Here is a 20,127-nt window from a genome sequence, read left to right as displayed (position 1 = left end):
CAGCGGATGCCCTTCCAGCTGCAACCCAGTACTGGAAAATACCCATACACACTGATTCACTAAAACACACACATACACTGCGGCCAATTTAGTTTATCCAATTCACCAATACAGCATGTGTTTGGACTGTGGGGGAAACATGGAGGGGAGAACATGCAAACTCCACACAGAAATGCCAATTGACCCAGCTGAGGCTTGAACCAGCGACCTTCTTGCTGTGAGGCAACAGCATTATACTGCGCCACCCCATCGCATCTATTGTATTAATATAATTTACTAATATACATATTCAGATTATTATTAAAAATATATGCGGGTAGTATAGTATATATATATTTAAATTATATTATGTATATTTATATATTTAACATGTATATAAATATTATTATGTTATTATTTACATTTATATAAATATGTTTAATGTATTAATGTATTATTAACACACACAGAAGCATGCAGTCTTTCGCGCCTTTAAGAGCAACAAATGTGTTCAACTGGAAAGGGGGCGGTATATGACGCAATAATCTGGATTAATGGTTTTTCCTAATCATTTAAAGCTTCACAAACTAACCTGAAATTGTGGAGAAATAGTACAAGTTTAAAAAAATATATTTGTATTTAGTGGAAAATCTATTCAATTAAATTAAATTCATTTTTATTTCTATAACACTTTTACAATGTAGAATTATGTCAAAGCAGTTTAACATAGAAGTTCTAGTAGGTTGAAACTTTGTCAGTCCCATTTTCAGAGTTGAAGTTCAGTCAGTTCAGTTCTGTGTGATGTAATTTTCACTGCTTAATAAGTCTCACTGCACTCAGACTAAAAATTACAATTCATGTCAAAATATAGCTTCGTTTTAAACTTTATGTTGCCTGAATCAACATAGCAAAATTATATTACAATAAATACTTGATATAAATAAAGCTACCGACTTGTCAACAAGCCCAATATAAAACTATCATCTAGTTGTAGAAGGAAATCCATTTTCAGTCTTCCTAGGCATAGCTACCACCATATGATCAACAGCCAACAGTACTAAACTGCGCACACTGCAACTGCAGGTTAACTATGTTTATACAGTATATAATGTCCACCCACATACGCAACTCCTTAACTTGTCTGATTTTGATTGTAATGCAATAATGTGCACCTTTTGTAAAGCTGCTTTAAAACAATAATTATTGTAAAATTACAACAAATAAACCTGAATTGAATTGAATACTAAACAACATCTCTGACCGAGAGTTCTGATGCTTCAAGACATTAAGCACTGAAAACAATAGGAAGTCAGAGCTTAAGAAGGCAGTATTTAATAAAGCATTCATGTCCGCCTCCTCAAATGCAGATAACATCTATTCAGCGCATAAATAACTCCTTCTGTATGAAAGATGAAATCCCTGACAAAGACGTCAAACAAACAAATAGACAAGCTCAATGGACACAACAAGCTTGTACGTTTGTTCAGTGTTCAGAATGCACACAATTTATTCAATATATGCACATTTTGTCAAATATGAGTTGTAATGTATGCTTAGCATGCATGTTACTGTTTGTAGGAGTAAAATGTGGTTCTAACAATAAACTGAAACAGGTTGTGGCTGTAGTTAGCATCAACATCAACTTTACAAGAATTGTTTTGGTTTCTCACCCACAGAACAGTTTTCTTTTCAAGTTTATATTCACTTTCAAATCCAATGTCTGATCATGCAAGATTAGTTTTTTTCTCATGGTAATTTCTTTGCACATATAATTTGTTTTTTTATTTCTCATTACTTTAGCTGACAGAAAAGAAAATCGTTCATTTTAGATATTTCATTTCGACATTTGTTTAAATAATGTGACTGTTGTCTTAAAAACAGAAACAAAAAGAATTAAAAAAATATTGTTTTCCATGTACTCAAAGATAAGCACATGTTGACTTTGCCTTTCCATGTTTTAGGAACAACAAATAATAACTTGACTTCTAGTTGAAAGGCAAAGGACTCTAGATTACTTATTTGACACTTATTACAATATGATCATGCCTTGATTTTTAATTATTTAATTAGAACAGTAAGGTCGGACTTTGCTGAGTCAAAAGTCTTGTCATTTAACAGAAATAATGTATAGTATAGAATATAAAGTTATGGTGCAGTGGAAAAATAACTAATATTGTCTCTACTAATATGACTAATATGACTCCCATGAGCTTCGAGGACTGCATCCATACTTTACATGTCTGCAATGACTCGAATAACTCAATAATAAAGGCATCTGGAATGGCAATGATTACCAGAGATGGGTTGCGGCTGGAAGGGCATACGCTGCGTAAAAACTTGCTGGATAAGTTGGCGGTTCATTCCGCTCTGGCGACCCCGGATTAATAAAGGGACTAAGCCGACAAGAAAATGAATGAATGAATGAATGGAATGGCAAAGTAAGCGTTCTTGCAGGACTCCCTTGGTCAGGTAGTGTAGAAATTTCTCATGTAGTGAAACTGTTTTTATTAACAAAGCGAAAGTAAAATAAAAGAAATAGAAAAGGAAATAAAAAATAACAAACAATATTGAATTAATAATTAAAAAGACTTTTTGGCATTTTTTTATTTATGTTGTTTGCATTACCACAGCCAAATTTATTAAACAAAAGATCTGATAGAAAGAAAGAAAGAAAGAAAGAAAGAAAGAAAGAAAGAACAAAAATGTCACTAAGGACATAACCATTAAAAAATATCTTCTTTGATTCTCCATGTAATAAAGTGATAAAGTCAAGCATGACATGAAGTTGAGTAAATAATGGCAGAATTGTAATTTTGCGGTGAACTGTCCCTTTAAAACTGTCATCGATTCTCTTCCCATGATGCTCAGCTGAGCTGTTGTCCAAACATTTTCTCTGCCGTGTGTTTTCAGAGATTGACTTCGATGCCCTTCTCTGGAAGGACCATGGGAATGTGGAGTCAGCTGACTTCAGTCCAACAAGGGCCCGAGTTTTTTCGCTGGTTACAGTTTGGCCATGATCCCAATAAACATCGCAAACGGTGAGAGCGAGCATGATGTGTCCCTGAAAGAGCTACAACTGCTTACACTTCCTCAGAGTAATGAAACTTGGGTCTGACAGTGACACGGTAGACAGACTAGCGCGCAAATAAACAGGAGAAGGGCAGTACGTTACGATTCAAAACACTTCAGATCAAAGGTTGGAATTAGTATGATTTTTAGAAGAAGCTTTTTCTGCTCAATAAGGATGCACTTGATTGAACAAAGCAAAACCTGTAAAACTGTTTTCATATTGATTGCTAAAATATTTTATTCCTGTGGTTTTAAAGCTAAATTTCCAGTCTCCATATTTCCAGTGTCATAATTCTTTAGAAATAACTCTAATATGATAATTTGCTTTCAATAACAATGATTCTTTGAATTACCAATCTTCAAATAATTTTTCCAGCTTCAAGGTTTTCTGAAAACCGATCTATTTTTTAAGCAGCATTCATTTTTACATTACACATGTCTTTAATTTCACAATTGAACCATTGGTAACACTTGAAGGGGATGTTCATAAGATGGTCAGGGCACACTTATAATCATTATAAAAACATGTCATTATTATGAATGAGACTTTATTCATGCCTAAAACAACTGTCTTTTACGTGTCTTTCACTCAGTTGTTAGTGTAAATGCAAATAAGACATAGTTTGAGATGTCTTTGACAACTACACATAAACAAATACATCACAACCTTTCTTTGACATTAGCAAGAGAACATAACTTGTAATATATCTGTCATGAATATGTTATTCATGATGCTATTGGAATGGTGTTATGAGTTTCATTACATGTTTCATTACATTACATGGTGCCATTAATATTTTTTCTTAACTTCAACTACAGTGGTACAAATTGAATTTGTCATTAAAATGTCATTAAATATAAATGATGATGCTATAAAATTATTCTAAACATTTAATTCTAAACAACTTTGAGAAATACGGACACTGTCAGCGATGTCAGATGTTTGTTGTTGTTGCTTTAGGGAATGCAACGCATGTAGGCAACGCATGCAGTACAGTGCATCCGGTAAGCAACTCCCTTTAGATTCATCAACACACACAATTAGATTTGTCTAATTTGCCTAAACTAAGCACTCTAAAGTATAGCTATATTTTACAAGCAAGGATTCTGACACAGCATTGTGAAGCTGATGTTTTACAAAAGTTGCATGTAAGGGGGGAAACATATCAAACTTAATGAAGCATTTGAGGGCACAGGGACTCAACTTAAAGGCAGAAGAATGTTTTTGATGTCTTTGAAAGCTTGCGACATCATCTGGCACTTTCACTGAGTTCGTTTAAATGGACACTATCACTCCAATTTTAATACCATTACAGCAATTTTTCATTACCTTAAAGGACCCAGACACCCGCGTCACAAAATGCATCATGTAATACCTCTATTTATCACAGGGCATGAACAATATGCTGCTCAATGAAAGTGAAACTGCCGAACTGCAGTTAAAGTCGACAAAATAAAAATGAAACCCTCGAAATTACATGAAACTCCGGAGGAAACATGGAAAGCACGGTGACGCAATGACGTTTATCAATCTATGTGCTACAACATCCAAAAAGGGATCATAAAAAGAACATTCTAAAAGCAACTCATGTAAACACCTTAATCAAATTTTGTGTTATTCAGATTAAGGCAAATCATTAGATTACTGATGTTCATGTAAACATAGTCACAAGCCTCAACCCTAGAAAAGAGGTGTTCCCTGATATTGATGACAGCCTTTCTACAGGTTAGTAGTAAGCTAATGTAATATTAATTACATAATGCAAATCTTGAATTCATGCTAACAAGCACAAATGTTCAAAAGAAATATATTAATGCAATTCAATTCAAGTATATAAAATATGAATTGCTGCATACTTTAAAACATTAATTATATTGTCCAGTTAAAATGATTAAATCATTTTTTTTTTTTTCAAATAAAGGATTTTTTCTAGAGTCATCCACCATAATTTTATGGCTCAAAAGTAGTGGTTCAGACACCATTTTGGCTATGGTACCATTTTAAAATTATCGATTTAGCATCGTTATCGAAATAACCCCAAACGATACCCAACCCTAGTACAGTATCACAGTTTCTACAAAAAATATCAACACTAATAGTTATAAAATGTTTTTTGATCAGTGGATCATATAAGAATAATTCTGAAGGATAATGTGACAATGAATACTTCATGACTTGATGCCAAAAATCCATCTTTAAACCACAAGAATAAATAAAGTTTCAGCTACATTCAATATAAAAATAAATATTTTAAGTTGTAATAATATAATACTATATATTTTACTGCATTTTTAATTAAATGAATGCAGCTTTTGTGAGAAGCTTGTATTTTTGAAAGATGTATTTTTGACTGTAGGAAGTGTAGAGACAATGACCACACCTGTCTAACACCACAGCACAAAAGGGATTTTCTTTTTTATGTAGAAAAAAAATCCACTTCCTTTTTCCAGATCAAAGAATAATGGTGTTTGAAAGTGTTTACTAAACCCGCTGTTCACTATTTCTGGCCTTTTAAACAAAAGTTCAACAAAGAAATCTTGCGAAGAACGAGGAAAACCTCAGAAAAACCAATCCTGCATTGCGCACATCGTCGCTGTGATTGTTTGTCTTCCTCTTTCCTCTTGCCTATTGAACTGATTTTAGACACATGGTAAATTGTAAGGTTAAGCACTGCTCTTCCCAGAATGGAAGCCACAGAGCGTTTGCTGTATCAGAGCCTGGATAATAAACACAAGTTTAAATCGAGTGGCATTTTGATGCTGCTCTGGCTTGTGTTAGTGTCCTAAGTGGTTTGATTTAAAAAAAAAAATAAAAAAAATTCCTGTCTGACACTTAAAATACCGCCCGGCTCCAGCTGTGGCTCATATACTTAGCTCAGCTCAAGGCGACGTGTCATGAAGCATCATTTATTCGATTCTCAAGTCAAAACCTCAATCTCTGAAAATGCCATGTGGGAGGGCGATCGCCACAGCGCTGGAAATGTTGTTTGGTGTTCGCTGTTGCATAGCATTCTCTGTTCTTGTTTAAAGGGAATAGACAACACTAACCATCCTGAGACCGCAGAAAAGCAGTACAGAACCACCAAGCTGTTGTATATCTCTTAAAAAAACACTCAAAACAAGCCTGAATGTCATGTAGGTCACATGCTGGAAACAACACACAAGTTGAAGATGGATCTGCACAGTAGAGTAGCCTGAAATTTTTGAGTCAGTGTTTGTATAAACAAGTAAATTGACACACAAGGTGAGAATTGGTGCATTGTTGAGAGGTAATAAACAGATAAGACACTTTGTATCACCGCTGCATGATTCAGCGAGACATTTGCTTGCCTTTTTTTTACTGGTAAAATTAGACATTTGTCATTATTGAATTCCCTGTTGCATTATTTAGGCTAGAGTAGTTATACTGACACTATTAAACATTTCTTCTCATGCACATCACTGTTTAATAAAAAAAAAAACAAATCAAATGCTTGTCATAATTAGGGATAGGTATCGAATCTCAGTACTTTATCGGTATCAGTGCTACTTATAAAAGACCAAAGTATCAATAAGCTCTGATGTTACCGGTTCTGCTATCGGTACTGGAGAACTATTGCTGAATAAACATTAATTACAGTAGCATAATTAACTGACCAATCTTTTCTAACTTGTAATTTTCGTCTGCACAGTTGGCAATCTCACATGAGAAATGCTCGTGTTTCCGGCGAGCGCGTCAAGTATAAAAGCCTTCTCAGCAGAAGCTCACCCTAAGCACACGCACACATAGCACAGACTCTCACACACACAGCTCGTAAGCTTGTGGAGTGAACCAAACGGGTTGTATTTTCCGAGTGGACAGCGACAGTGCCCGTTGCAACAAACACAACCGGTTGTTTTCTTGTATGAGCGGAAACGCAAGAAATCTGTCAAAGTGATATCTTTCTAAAGTGCATTAACTGCAGAAAGACAAATTCAAAGTTCATGACTACATAGCTACTTACGTTAACGTTACATCATCCTTCAAAATGCCAGCAGTCAATCACCTAAACTAGTACAAGTTAATAATAATAGTTAAATAAACACATTCAGTTACAATGAAAACAGTATTTTTTTCTGCAGTAGCGTAAATAAATTTTAAACATTAAAAATACTTTTACATCAGCTGTATACACAAATATAGCCTATGAATAGCCTAATAATAAACTACGCTTATTGAGAAATTATAAAAAACAAAAAACATTTTTACATTGCAAGATGCTCCAAAACTTTTTTAAAAACACAGTTAACTCCCAAAACACCGCTCCCAAAACACAGTTAACTCATTTATGTTAATAAACATTATAAACATTATCTCATTTAACTGCATTTTGAAGCTCAAAAAGGGTGTTTTTTTAACTGCAGGGAGCACAATAAACCAAGAGTGATCCTGACTTCTCTTAGAAAATACAAACATGTTGATTTTTCTCCAGAAGAAGGGTTAAAAACTAGGCAGTGGCGCAGTAGGTAGTGCTGTCACCTCACAGCAAGTTGAGGTTCTGGTTCGAGCCTCGGCTGGGTTAGTTGGCGTTTCTGTGTGGAGTTTGCATGTTCTCCCTTCCGGGTGCTTCGGTTTCTCCCACAGTCCAAAGACCCCATCCAGGTACTTTTTACACTATATAGGTTTTTTTTTTTTTTTACGTTTACAGCACAGAAAGCTCCTGTAGTTGATGATTTTGCCAGTAAACGCAAAACCAAAAGGACTAACTGTACATCATTAGAACAGCCTTTACACACACACACACAAAAAAAACCACTCAAACCCCTTTAACCGGCACCAAAACACAAATAGGCAATTATTCACTGGTTTCATTATGTGTAATGAGAACGTAATAGTTTGACTTCTTCGCAACACAACCACAAAAAACAACAAATCTTTACTTAAAGAAACATGTATACGCACACCCAAATGACATTACTCAGTAAAATTGCATCAATTACATGTAATTGTGCACTACATAAATTAAAACGTACTGTGTCACATTTCAGCTGATCACACCCATGCACTTAAACATCCATCTATTTGCCAGCGAGTTAAAATTTGACTGCATATGGCTCAATGTTATAGTCTGGTCTGCTGGCTCCGCTTTATACATTTCAGTTTATTTAGACTGAGCAATCAGCAGCACTAGTAACAGAAAATCAGATTGCTCAGGAAAAAAAAAAATTCCTGGGCTACAAATTCCATTTCCGGCAATTACTCCTTATCAAACACAGCCAAAATGTTTTCTTTTGTCTAGACTATTAAAAATCACAGGTTAGGAGAGAGCGAGTTATGGATAGATCTGCTGGAATTCATAATACATCACTATAGTATCATAATCCACAGAAAATAGATGTGTCTAGCACCCAAACACAAAAAGAAGAACACAACATTTTTAACATCGGTAATCGTGTTTCAAAGCTTTCTAAGATTACATTGCAAACACTAAAGGATCAAACAGGTAGATGAGGACATAAACGTAGACCGGTTAAATCTTATGATTTATCTGTCTGGTCTGTGACCGCATGCTTATAATTCACACTGAATTTGATACACAGAAACTTTAGAGTGAAAATAGCTGTGAAAGTTAAACTATATAAAACACTGTGTGGGTGCAACTATGCATCACATCATCTATTCTTCTGAAAAGCTTTGCAATGCTTTTGAACATGCCAAAAAAGCCCACGGCTTTGAATCTTATCTGATGAAGGTAAAATCCACACTCTTGAGACATTTTGCTGTGTCATCTAATGACTACACCCTGAATATATCCTTAAACAATCCATTGCACGTCACTGTTGTAACTAAAATGGTATATTATTAAAATAAAGTCTAGATAAATATCTAAATATTAGATTAGTTCTCAGGGCAGTAGCAGACAGCCCAGCCAAAATATGCCTTTAATGTGCCCCTATTATGTTTTCGTTTTCCGAATATTAGCTTTCATGAGGTCTTCAAAGTTTTCAAGATCAAAGTGCACAATAAATGAAGCTTTTGTCTCCTGCAAGAAAGAGCGGATTCTGCACTGCCGAAACATGTCGTCTGCAGTTCCAGTTTCATTATAGTAAAGACTGATGTAACTCCGTACAAAATTGATCTTCATCGGCCATCAACGAAACAATGTCTAGAGTATTTTGTCAAGCCTTAAAATACATTTGTTGGTTCATGCAGTTGACATCATGTTGAGAAGAAAGATTTATTGTTGAGACTTATGAGCAGAACGTGTGTACTTCCACAAAAAAAGCTCCAATTGTAATCATTAAGCACGTGTACATGTTCTGATTTTAATACGGTAAAGACAATACTCTGATTAAGAGTCTACTATGTCAGGGATTCCCAAACTTTTCAGCCTGCGACCCTCAAAATTACAATGCCAGTGACTTGCGACCCCCAATATAATACAGAAACCTTGCATGCAATGGTGAACACACACACCAATAGACCCAAGTCTATTGGGTCGAGTGCTGTAAATGGGCCAAAAAGTTTAACCTGGTGTAATAAAATCAATCTGCTGCATCTGACGCTATTGCTCTTTAATCTAGTCTGTAATATAATATAATTCATCGCAATCCAACAGAACTATAAGCTACTATAGTGACTATTTAGTATATGGTAGCTATAAACGACTATTTTTTTTTCTTTTCAGTAGGTTATGGGTAAAATATGGTATTTCTTATGGTTTAATAAAAATAAATCTATTTTTGGAAATCACCAGGCGACCCCCCCCCTTCTTTGTCCCACGACCCCTCTGGGGGTCCCGACCCCCACTTTGAGAACCATTGTACTATGTAAACAGATTTTTCTTGACATTTATTAGACTAAAGTCGTAATAAACACAAATTGAATTAAGACATGTTGAGTATGCCAATTTTAGTCACGTTATTGAGGTGCAGTACAAACATGTAAACACTTCAATCAAACTATTACCATAGTGTAGGACTTTTTACCTCTGTACACACACAGTTAACTCTTAGAGATTCGTCACACCCTCCATCAAAACATTTTTATGCTGTTTGGGAAATGTGGAGTTTTTTCAATTCGGCGTGTGGTATCATATTCCATTAAAACAGCACTTTCCCACCAGTCCTACTTCATACTGACATCCAATACCTCAGAGTTTGTCACAACGGCATGAATAAAATGCTGCTGAAAAAATGTTGCAGTTAAAGATGAAAATTTTTTAATTAAACACCAAAATTACATGTATCTATGGAGGAAACATTGGAGAGTGTGGTGACATAATGACGTAGACTGAACTACTGTATGTGCTGTAACATGTAAAATTGGTACATGAAGGGAACCTTCTAAAAGCAACTCATATAAACACCTTAATCATATTATTGCCCTGTATATTAAAGTACATGATTCAATTACTGATGTCCATGTAAACCTTTTGAAGCTGCGTAATCTCTTATATTGTATATTATTGTTAATGGTACGATAATTCACACGATTGCAGAATTGAATAACATCTACAGTTATAGCATAATATACCAAAAAGAAAGTGTAAATGGCACTCTGAAAATCATCCTGCTTGTTATGAAGATTCTGGTGAATTGACTAGTTCTCCCAATGTTTCATTATCGCCTCAGAAATTGAAGAATCTTTAAGGTAACAGTGGCACAAACCAATTAACTTCTATAATTTTCAAATGATGTTTTACTTTTGTATGTTTTACTTCTGTATGTCTGAATGAAAACTGATTGGTCCATGAGAACTATAGGAGTTAGATACTGAAATAGAGCGTTGTTGTTGTTTTTGTTGTTGTTGTTGTATGGGGACTTAAAATCAAGACGGATGTATGACCAATAAATGATTTCTTTTATCTTTGCCATGGTGACAATACAATATTTTATTAAATTTGTTTCAAGATACTAGTATTCAGCTTAAAGTGCGATTTAAAGGCTTAACTAGGTTAATTGGGTTAACTAGGCAAGTTAGGGTTATTGGGCAAATCATCAACATAGGCTCATTCTAAAAACGTATTTCTGTAGATCTGGAATTATGTAGCCAGAAGTTTGTTCTGAAGATTGCTTAAGGGAGCTAATAATACTGACCCTAAAGTGGTTTTGAACAAATTAAAAACTGCTTTTATTTTAGACAAAATAAAACAAATGAGGCAGAATAACATTTACAGTTATAACATTGCACAATGTACCATAAACTATATAGAAATGTCACTCTGAAAATCATCCTGCTTGATTTGAAGGTTTATTTACTAGGATTGACTAGTTCTCTTAATGTTTCATTATCGCCTCAGAAATTAAAGAATCTTTAAAGTAACAGTGGCACAAACCAATTAACTTCTGTAATTTTCAAATGATGTTTTACTTCTGTATATTTTACTTCTGTATTTCTGAATGAAAACTGATTGGTCCATGAGAACAATAGGAGTTAGATACTGAAATAGAGCAAGGTTGTTGTTGTACAGCAGAGGGACCTAAAATAAAAAGAGAATTATGACTTCAGTCAAAATGGGAAGTTGTTTTAGTGGTGGAAGTAGTTAGTGCTTCCTAACAAAAGATTGCAAAGGCCTTATTTTTGTCAAAAAAAAATCTGCATTAATGAATTGTGCACAGTAAGAACTATGAAAAAGATTTAGTGTTGACTTGAGTCTGTTTTAATTCAAAATAGAAAAAGAAACTAAAGCATAAAATAAAGCTTTCTCACTCGGCTTCTCCCATTTCTCCTTTCTAACTGTCTACAGACACAAAAGACACTGATTTAAGCTCACAAACCCTCCCCAGTTCTGCTGCGTTCTCACACATACTTCTGCTGTGCTGCTTATGGCTCTTGGCTGTGATTGTAGTTGGATGCAGAAATATATCCCTTGACTATGGTTTATTTGTTGACGTTGTTCCTCTTCAGCGCAGGCATGCATTAGTTAGCAGAATCCCTCCAGACTTCCAGAGATACAGTATCTGGTCTTTGATTGTCATTTGCTGCACAGATGATAATAATGAATAACTGGATTGGAGCGCCAGTGACAGTTTTGAATGCAGTGTTATTATGTTTTAAATACGACTGAGTTCATCTGTGTGAATCAGTCATTTTCCACAGCAAGAAAATAATGTTACACACTTTCTGTCACAAAAAAGTGTATGCATAGTCTTTCTCTATTTCTCTCTTACTCAAATTTAAATGAGCTTTATTTGCATGACTTGCACATTATCGTTAATGCATTGTTCGATACATGAATAATGAACAAACAATTATATGAAATAACTCTGTAAAATAATTAAGTAAACAGGTATACTGTATACAAACTAAATATGTAACCCACCGGTCCTACTGCACCCAACTCCCTTTTTGCTAGGATCAAACCGGCGATTCTTTGCATGGAAGTCAGTTGCCCCCACGGGTCCTATTGCACCCATCTCATTCCGAGCTGGGATCAAACTGGTCATTCTTTTAATGGGAGTCGGTTGCTCTAACAAGGAGGCTAAAGACCAGGGTTTCTAGCGTCAATCACTACAGCACCTTTAGAGGTCAGATTAGTGAGGTTTACCTGAATAGCACTTCTCTAGCTGGCCTTTGTTACACTCACTCCCCTAAACTTTACTCGCATCCCGGACGAGCCTCCATGTGTAACCCACCTGTCCTACTGCACCCATTCTTTTTATGGTAGTCGGTTGCTCTAACAAGGAGTCAAAAAACAATTAATTTATGAAAAGAAAATATATATATATATATTTAAGACATAAAATAAATAAACATTTATAAAAAAAAATAATAGTAGTAGTAATAACAATTTTTGTAAATCAGAATAAGATATGATCTTGCTTAAGTTTTGTCCACTGACTGTCCACTAGTACTTGTTTCTTTAATATTTACACAGGAACAGTGATATGTACAGCTGGAAAATGCTTTGTAAAATGTCAAAGATTAACATTTACTTGCATGAACGTTGACCAAGTTTGAGAGTCGTCAGAAAATGGTTTTGTAACAAATCCAGTGATAACCTCTTGCTTTAATTGTAGAATGACTCACTTCAGTTTAAAGATCTCCAGAATGATTTGACAAACACAGTTTTCCTTCCAGCATTGACATGTTTCCAATTAAAATAAGACATTGTGGTGAGACGCACTTAAGGGGTTGTGCTACAGTATGGTTTAAATAGCCAAAATCTTTAGTTAAAAAAAAGCATAAGCATGATTTGCTACTTACTACTGGCAAACAAGTTTGTGCACACCCTTGTGTACAAAATGAGTAATTAATATGTTTGGTCCAAATCCCAGGAGAGTATACATTAAGCTTTATTTACTAATAGTTTACTTTGTCAACTTTTAAAATTCATTTGCATAATGCATACACAATATCATGACAAAGAATTTATTTAAAACTACAGCTATTCTTTTCAATCTAAACATCAAGGAATTCTGGAAAAAGTGGTTTCCATTGAAATCAGCACATCTAAGAATACGCACATGGAATGAGGTAGCTGGTTCCTGTCCTGGCTGGGTCAGTTGAAATTTATGTGTGGAGTTTGCATGTTCTTCCCATGTTGGAGTGGGTTTCCTCTGGGTGCTCCAGTTGACATGTGCTATTGGTGAATTGGGTAAACTAAATTGGCAGTAGTGTATGAGTGTGTTTGTGTATGAGTGTGTTTCCCAGTACTGGGTTGCGGCTGGAATGGTATCTGCTGCATAAAACATATGCTGGAATAGTTGGTGGTTGATTCCGCTGTGGTGACCTCTGAAATAGAAACTGAGCTGAAAGAAAATGAATGAATGAATATTATTCAGCACTTCTTTCTACTTTAATTAGTAATGTACAATATATCAGTGGCCATATCAGTAAGGTCAATCCTTATTTTTAAATGATAAATTCATTATCACCTAATAAATAATGGATTATCTGTTGATCCACTTTAGATGAGAGCTGCTGGCCATGACTTTTTTGATTAATGTCTTGTAATTGCAATTCATAAATGATTTTGGGGAAAAGAACATGATCATTTTCTGCTTTAAAATAAAAACAGTTGTCGACTGTATTTGTCTGCTTTTTGTTTTGTAATCAGTCTCAAATTAAATTATTTTATTTTAGTTCAATTCTATTATATTTGTTGCCTTACATACAGTATCGACTTTTGTGCTCCAAATTTAAAAAGGTATGGTTATCAGCCAAAATGATAAGTTTGTGCTATATTATACATTTCCTTGGTATATGTACATATTTACATTCATAAATTAAGTTTTCCATATTTTTTATTTTTATTTTTTATTTTTCAAAAAATGAGGAAAAAAAGTGACTTTTATCAACATTTTTTTTAGTTTAAAGTAAAATATTTGTCTGGGTTGGTGTTGTATATTCACAATATCAATATTGCAGTGTGTGCATCTGCAATAGCCACATCGCAAGATATGCAATGTTGAGTCTGGATTACAGTTGACCAGGAGCTAAAGAATTTATTCATTGTATTGATACGCAATTTACATGATTTATTCAAAAGAAAAAAGTTTTACTTAGAATTTTTGTCTAGTTTCTAGTCCAAATATGGACGTTTTAAAGCAAAAACAATATTATTTTAATCCACCGGCAGATCATTTTGCTTAATTTTGCCTTGTATCTTCTGAAGTTCTAAAGTACACAAAACAATATTTTTACTTTTAAAATATTTTTTTCATATATTTGGACTAAAAATGAGACCAAAGTTAGAAAAGTGTATACCTGTACCTGAATACTGTCAGACTCCCCAGAAAACCATCAAATAGAGCTATTCAAACATGCTTGTGAAACTGTATTCATATCGCAATATTAATCACAGAAAAATAAAACATTGCCATATCAGATTTTTCCTGTATCGTGCAGTCCTATTGTATATTATGGTACAAAAAACTTGTAATAAACTACCAGTACATCTTCCTTTATTTTATTTATTTTGACTTATTTCTCTTTATACAGTATTATTTCTTATACATTACATTATTTCAACAACTAAATGTCAATAAAAGTCACTTAGTTAAACTGAAGAGTTAAATTGTTAACATCAAAAGTTGACAAAGCAGAGATTAACATCCCATAATGCAATTCATAATGCAATACACATCCATAAATAAATGGAAAACGCTTGTGAATCACAAAACAGAAACTGTTCATTAACAGATATTTGTTTACAATGTAGTAAAGATGACCTCATGAACTTTCATGAATATTCCTTAGCTCATTTGAAGATATGTTTCAATGAATATAAAGCACTGAAGTCAGCAATGTAAAAAGAATTACACATTGGTCATGAATAGTGCATTACTTCATTGTAATAAACAGTGTTAATTTGTAGCAGGTACATAACCTCACCCTGACCTTACACAACTTGCTCTACCATATATTGCAAAACAGCTGATTTTCCATTCATTTTCCACTGGCTGCACATATGTTAGCGTAACTCTTCCAGTTCAGCCACTGATTGGCTCACCTCTGTTTCACTCGGCCACGTAGCCTCAGACCTAATTGTTTCAGTGGAGGATAAATGCATGATGACAAGCCTGATTGAAGGGGCTCAGTCCACGCTGTTACATTTTTATATTCTTCTGGCTACCAGAAGGCCTTTAACATGGGTCAAATCTAGGGGACCAAAATGAAACCATCTTTTAGCAATTTCATTATCAAAAAGCAGGAATATTTGGATGGTAATATGGAAACAAAGTGACACCAACTTGGAAAATGGACATGCACAGATAAGACTTCAAACACAGCACAAAGCCAGTTAGTTGGCGTTTATGGCTCTCTATGACTGACTTCTCGCAAAATCTGATTGTAGTTGGCTGACATTTTCCAGATTTCTTCCTGCAATAGTCATAACAAGGTGTCAGTGGCATAACAACACAACAACACCAACAAATGCGTCTTGTTTTGACTTCATCAGACCTCTGGAACTGCTAAGATTTGAGCTGGAATATCTCTGAATTACAATAACAACCAGCTCAACAGCATTATTGGCCAGCTGAGACTTGACAACAGCTGTAATCTTAAGCCTAGACAAATCACAACTGACACTCCAGCTAAGAGATAAGTGCAGAATTATCAAGGCATCTCAAAATCACAAGGTCCATGCCTGAATTAACCACCCTTAAACACAGATATGGCGATAGCATTGTTACGCAGATTACTCTCTAAACATGGCCAACTTTAGAATGGACAGATTACAGAGTAGTTTACCACTCAGGGGGAAACTTGGTGTGTTTGTTTAACTATCCAGTATGTTCTCTGCAAGCCTGTTTAGTGCAACAGTGACCGCCCACTATTTCAGCAGTCTTGCTTCCGGAAATACTTGTCTCATTCATTTCTCCACTGGGACTTCTACACATTCCACAATAAAGACTTCTAAGATTGGAACAAAAACACTTCCAATTTAACCATCACTCAGGATAGATTTAATGGACTCAATGCATGAATCAATCAATCAATCAAAACAATCAATTAATAATCAATATAATTATCAGTTAATTGACATAATGAATGATTGGATTGTTCATTTACTATAATTGGGTTATAAATTAAGTAATGGGTTATATAAATTAAACAATAATAAAATAAAAAAATTAATAGTTAGATAAAGATAAAGATAAAGGTTCAAGCACATATTTTAAAGCACTGCAAAAAAGAAAGAAATTGATTTTTTTATCAAAATATTTATAAATATTAAATATTTATATAAAATGTGAAATGGAGCCACTGTGGATTGAAATTGTTGGTACTCCAGCTCATCTTACAGATGGTCTATTGTATTGAGATCTGGGATATTTACGAGGACAGGGCAACACCATGAACTAGGGCTGCACAATATACTGTCAGCATATCACATCACAGGATATGCAGTAAGGGTGTCATGATCCTCCAAATCCTCGATTCGATTACATTTTCGATTCTAAGGTCACGGTTCGATTCGATTTTCGATTATGAATAATTAATTAATTAATTAATAACGAATTAATTATTTGTAGCCTACCGTTTAAACTACCTGACCTGCATGGTCTTTGTTTTACCCATAAACAAATCATACAGTAAATGAATAAAGGCAAGATACACACATAATTACCACCTGTCAATTACTTTTTCTGCGGGACTCATGAATAGGCAGTGATCTGTGTCGTTATAATGCCGTCGGTAAAAAAGGTGCACAACCAACAGGAACCAGCCAACAGTATTTGAGGTGTTCGCTAAAATGACTAAGTACAAGTGAGTGAAAGATTGAAGCAGTCTACTGATCCTCTGCCTGGACCTGCTGTCTCGAGGGCATGGCTGTGTGTGCGTCAGTGTCTGAGTGTGTGTGGTCACGTAATGTGCGTTTTCAGCAGTAGTGAGGAAGGAGGGCTGCTCAGAAATGCTACACGCCACTGTGGATGTCAAAACGTTGTTGTTCTAAAATGCAATTTAAAAACAAAGACATATTAGTGTAAACAGGGCCTGAGTGTGTACTATTCGCGAGCGGATTTGCAACGGGGGCGGGACGGAGGAGCGCAATGCCGGACGAACCCTAATACGTACATAGCAGAGCTTGCAAACTGTGTTTTTTTTTTGTCGACAACACGAACGTTGTCAACGTAACTCACTGGAAATCCCAAATGTCTCCTGCGTCTGCACAGTTTAACAAGCACTTCAACAAGCGTCTTTTTTCCACGCTTGGCAAGCCAAGCTGACGTGACATGGGGGCGTGGCAGCATCGACGATTCTATTTTTTGATTCGATAATCGAAATTAAGCATAAATTTCGATCGATTTCGATTTAAAATGGAAATCGTGACACCCTTAATATGCAGTGTTGCTTTGGATTATTGTTGATCAACACCACAGAATAAGAATGCATGAGATTTGTGGAGTAACAAAGTTTAACCAAAACAGAGTAAAAGTTTAGCATTTGTATGTGAAATGTTTAGGCATTTCAGGAGAGATTACAGCATTTAGGCACAAAAAAAGTACACTTGTAACTTATATAAACAATAATTATACTTAACTATTTATGTAATTGCATTGTTATTTTACATTTGATTGTTCAATTTCTGTAGCTGGATGCTGTTTGACACTCCAGACACTTTTGTTGCTCTATTGCATTTATTTTTGCTTGCAATTTGTTCATTACTTTTCATCCATGATTCGTTCCCCTACAAAATCACCATAATCAGTCTACATTCAAGATTTCTTTCCAGAAAAGTGATATTAAACCATTTGCATTCATACTAGGGCTGTGCGATTAATCGAAATCAAATACCAATGACAATTTGAAACATTGCGATTAGCAAATTGCCAGAGGCTGTGATTTGAAATATATATTATTTAACTTTCCCTACCACAGTCTTACTAGTCAGTTGAGTGAGCACACTTTTGTTCTGCCCAATCAGAATTGCTCAACCCAACTATGCGTAACGCCCACAATAAAAAACAAACAAATATGAAAGCACGAACAAGTGAGATGATGGCGTCTGCCGCTTCTGAAGCATTAATGGACAAATTAATATCAAAGAAAAATAGCACATCGGTAATATGGGAATATCTTGGTTTTAAAGTCACAGACACCAAACAACACCAGGTAATTTTTAAGAGCTGCCACAGAATTGTTGCCACAGCATCAGGAAATGCAACAACCAGCATCTAAAAGCACTACAGGCAGCTATATGAGGAGCGTCTTGCTAAAAATTAACTAAAAGTATTGTCGGTGACACTCAATCTAGTAGCAAGCTAAGTATAATTTGAGAGTTGTTAGCTAATACATGTATAAGCTGATATCTTTGCAGTTCCTTTTTTAACTAACACTCACTGCATTTTAGCAGTAAGAAGCTACAATACAGATTATTGAGCTGAAGTTTGACTACAAAATTAAACTGAAAATCAGATCGAAATTGCAATATCTGTCAAAAAAATTACAATAAGATATTTTCCTCAAACCGCACAGCCCAAATTCATATCGCAATGCATATTGCAGAAAAACAAAATATCACAACGACCGTTTTTTTCAGTATCGTGCAGCCCTACCCTGAACTCTTCATGATGTTCTTCATACCATTCCTGAACTATGAAAGATGCGTAATCCTGCTTAAAAAGGGCACTTCTTTCAAGGAACGCCATTGTTATGAATTACCTGGTAAGCAAATGTTTAGACAGGCATACATGATTTCCACATGTATTGAAAGAACCAGGTATTTTCCGGCAGAACATTGACTAGAGCATCACACTCCATCCTGGTACAATCACTTCCCCATGAGAAATAAAAACACATCCCTACATAGATAGCTGCCCTTGTGATATAAAGGAAAATATGTCCCATCAGTCCAGACAACCATATTCCACTGCTCCAAAGTAACGAACTGTGTGTTATGACACATTCCTCCCATAACTATCATTGTTGTGAGGAAGTTTGTGCAAAATCTTGTGCCACTGTTGATCTTCAACTGGCTTGGAGCAAATGGGATAGCCTTTGTTGCCTTGTGTGTGCATTGGATATTCATTGTCCTATACCACTCCATGGTTTCTCCTCAGACCACCATCTCCTCTAACCACTGCTAAGGAAAGTGGACAGTCACTTCTCTGGTGATGGACAGTGGTTCTACTCTGACTCAGAGGACATAAAGAGTTGATGGAGTATCTACAGAAGCTTTTATCATCCCATAAAATCCCCAGACTTATTGAAATGTTTACATTTTAGAAAAATAAATTTCCCTCTGAGGAAAAGAAATGGGATTCATCCTTCCGGAGGCCAACTCTATTCCAAGGCGATCCCAAAAAAAGCGATGAGTTTCCTTTTTTTCCTCCAGATTTTAGCTCCGATCAGCTCTCTCCGTTTACTAATAAGCATTCTGCTTCCCTGTTGACTCTCTTCAGAAGAGAGCGTAATGAGGGCATGAACTCAAGGACCCGTTTTGAAAAAAGTGCTGATCTCTCATTCTCGGACGCCTTTGGAGCTGCTTCCAGCACGCAGGCTGTATTTTATTAAGATGCACGAGACGTCCCGGTGTCTCCAGCAACATTCTGAAACGCTGACACTCTCTGAGTGCAGGCCCAGGCGATGGAGCCCGTGGGTGGGTCCGGAAACATGCTGGTATCATGCCGGACCTCAAGGGTGAGATCTGGTTCCACAAGCTCCCT

General features: G+C 35.4%; 1 protein-coding gene and 1 long non-coding RNA gene across 17 annotated transcripts in view; one reads left to right on the top strand and one right to left on the bottom strand.

The window, feature by feature from the left end:
• LOC108191726 (uncharacterized) overlaps positions 1-20,127 on the top strand; it is a 95,480-nt gene that overhangs the window by 44,613 nt on the left and 30,740 nt on the right. For 8 of the 9 annotated variants that reach the window (XR_012388053.1, XR_012388054.1, XR_012388059.1 and 5 more), the window contains one exon: positions 2,890-3,017. The exons of the other annotated variant lie outside the window; for it this stretch is intronic. This is a non-coding gene — a long non-coding RNA (uncharacterized lncRNA). The remainder of the gene's footprint in view (positions 1-2,889; positions 3,018-20,127) is intronic. 9 annotated transcript variants of the gene reach the window in all.
• afap1l2 (actin filament associated protein 1-like 2) overlaps positions 1-20,127 on the bottom strand; it is a 79,430-nt gene that overhangs the window by 56,644 nt on the left and 2,659 nt on the right. The window lies entirely within an intron of this gene.

Source organism: Danio rerio, chromosome 12 (genome assembly GCF_049306965.1).
Source record: "Danio rerio strain Tuebingen ecotype United States chromosome 12, GRCz12tu, whole genome shotgun sequence".
Taxonomy (NCBI): domain Eukaryota; kingdom Metazoa; phylum Chordata; class Actinopteri; order Cypriniformes; family Danionidae; genus Danio; species Danio rerio.
This window is presented reverse-complemented; position numbering and strand designations above follow the sequence as displayed.